Consider the following 3,275-nt stretch of genomic DNA (forward strand, 5'->3'; position numbering starts at 1 on the left):
TTAATGAATGAATGAATTTTCAGTTACATAGCAGAAAACTTCTACCCTCTCCCATAAAACTGAAAGAGAAACTTTTTAAAAGTAAAAACTGATGAAAGAATTCTGCAATACATGTTAATGTTAAGTAGCCCAGCAGAGTTTATTTAGAAATGCAAACACACACACAGAAAATAAATACATTAAAATCTTAATGTCCAGTAATAGTTCAGGATCCAATATGTGTGCAAAAGATTCTGGATTTCCCAGTCACTTTGTATAGGAAATGATGTGCTTTGCTATGTAGCATGTAACTTTAGATTCCTGAACACCTCCACTTTGCTTCTTACCCTGAGTCCCAGCAAATACAGGAACACAGCTGTTGAGTCATTTATTTCCTGGATTTGGGAATATCAAAGAATTAATGAGTATACAAACTTGTACAGCAAAAACCAAGAATATCCAAGGGAGTTCAGGAAAATCAATTGAACAAGTCAAACTACTATGAATGTATACTGAATGCTCTGTTTTTAATATGTCTTACTTACCTAAAAAGACATGAGGGCTATTGCTCTCTCTCTTAATACAACTAAGGAGAAGATATCACCAATGCTCAAGAAAAATGAATACACAGCAGAGCTAATACAAAATCCCAAAAATCTAAAATAGAAAAACTGGATATGCACTCTTTACACATACAATGAAGTGGCAATGAATTAGAACAAATCTAAAATTAGAAAAACTTCTTTTTTTAAAGATTTATTTATTTATTTGAAAGTCAGAGTTACACAGAGAGAGGCAGAGAAGAGAGAGGGGTCTTCCATCCACTGGTTCACTCCCCAGTTGGCTGCAATGGCCAGAGTTGCGCCGATCCAAAGCCAGGAGCAAGGAGCTTCTTCCAGGTCTCCCACATGGGTGCAGGGGCCAAGGACTTGGGCCATCTTCTACTGCTTTCCCAGACTTTAGCAGAGAACGGGATGCATATGAGCTGCCAGCACTACAAGTGGTGGCTCTACCCACTATGCCACACCACTGGCCCCAAAAATTCTTGTCAAATTAAGAACATTTAACCTTTGTTTTGGAATGAATTATTAAAATATCTAAACTGGGTGAATACATAATTTCTTTCTTTAGAAATCAGAAGAGAAAAAGAACACTTCAAGCCTACTGTGACACCACACAGAAGGAATGGAGAATCATGACCTCAATTAGCCTAGGGACAGAATAAAAGGGAGGGAAATAGGAACAACAGAATTAAGATGAATAAGCTTTGACAGCTGAGAGAATCTGAATCTAAAGAAAAGGCATGCAGTTAACTGAACCAATAGAGATAAGTCTGAGAGGAAAAAACATTGTTAAGACATATTAATGGGGCCAGACCTGTGGCTTAGTAAAGTGAAAAAAAAAATCTAAAATTTGTTTTTAAATTATATAATTAAAAAAGATAAAAAAGATGTTCAATCTTAAGTCTCTACAGCATAAGATATACATCAATTTTCCCAGGTTCTATTTGCATTAATTAACAAAGTTTCATGGGTATAATCACTAGAGTGGCTCCAATAAGTCTTTTTTATAAAAATTATTTTTTAGTTTGACAGGCAGAGTGGACAGTGAGAGAGAGAGACAGAGAGAAAGGTCTTCCTTTTTCTGTTGGTTTACCCCCCAGTGGCCGCTGCGGCCAGTGTGCTGCGGCCGGCACACTGCGCTGATCCAAAAGCAGGAGCGGGGTGCTTCCTCCTGATCTCCCATGCAGGTGCAGGGCCCAAGCACTTGGGCCATCCTCCACTGCACTCCTGGGCCATAGCAGAGAGCTGGACTGGAAGAGGAGCAACTGGGACAGAATCTGGTGCTCCCACCAGGACTAGAACTCGGTGTGCCTACACCGCAGGTGGAGGATTAGCCTATTGAGCCATGGCACCTGTCTCCAATAAGTCTTAACCTGGGATGCAACTAAATTTAACAAGGATACTCAATAGGAATTTTAGAAGAATTCCCAAAATATGTTATCTGAATAAAAATAAGTACTTTACTTGGTACATCTCATATTAACTATACTATTGTCTAAATTTCCAATTGTCAGGTGTACTAAAAAAATCCCAGAAGCAGCACAGTTGGTCCAACATGATGAAGAATAAAATAAAGATTTTCAGTTACAACTTGCCTAGAGAAAATGAGAATTCGCAGATCCCAGATTAAAATAGCCAAGAAGGCCCAATAAAAGAAAACTCAATGTATTCATATACTAACATTTATTACCTCAGATTTATTTAACAAAAAGGTGATTATTCCAGCTATATCCCATTAGGTAGCCCAATTTTACCTGCTAAATCCATTAAAAGAAAAAAGCACCTCATGATATGTTACTAAAATCATATTGCTATATGAAATCCACCATGTCCCCTGTACCTTATATTTAATGTTAACAGATCTGATGAAAATCAATAGATAAATGATGTGTCTTAACCAAGTGTGCAAATGCATTTTGCTCCAAGTTTTTCCAAAAACCCCTCAGTCTTAAGTTTGCCTTCACCTTGAAAAGACACTTCTGAGGTTTACAAATCAGTCCAGCTTCTTTGGGCCTCCCTCCAATGAAAGGGGCTAAAATCCATCAAAATAAACTCTAGGCACTGTCCTTGTGCTCCCAGTGACTTTTTCACTCTAGGGGCTCACAAACCTTCTAAATTCTTTAGATCACCTGTGATGTCCATTAGTTCTCAAAGACTATGATACAAGTAATTTCCCCTCTTGGAACCTTGTTATTAACTGTGCTGTATGAGAAATGAAGTCTCCTACACACCTTGTGCTTATGATTCTCCAAACCATGTTGCCTGCTAGGACTTTGGCCATGAATATAGGACAGCAATACCTGAACATGATTACTGAGATCTCCTTAATAAAGGATAGACTGGGGCCAGCACTGTGGTGCAGTGGTGTAATCCTTTACCTGCAGTGCTGGCACCCCATATGAGCACCAGTTCTAGTCCCCATTTCTCCTTTTCCCATCCAGCTCTCTGCAATAGCCTGGGAAAGCAGTAGAAGCTGTTCCAAGTGCTTTGGTCCCTGCCAAAATATGGGAGACCTGGAAGCTCCTAGCTCAGATTGGCCCAGCTGCAGACATTGCAGTCATTAGGGGAGTAAATGAGCATATGGAAGACCTTTCTGTGTCTCTTCTTCTCACTCTCTGTAAGTAAACCTGTCAACTACATAAATGAATTCTTTATATATATATTTACATTTATTTATATATTTATGTATATAAATATATTTATATATAAAATATATTATAATTTATCATACAA

Source organism: Oryctolagus cuniculus, unplaced genomic scaffold, assembly GCF_964237555.1.
Source record: "Oryctolagus cuniculus unplaced genomic scaffold, mOryCun1.1 SCAFFOLD_74, whole genome shotgun sequence".
Lineage (NCBI taxonomy): Eukaryota > Metazoa > Chordata > Mammalia > Lagomorpha > Leporidae > Oryctolagus > Oryctolagus cuniculus.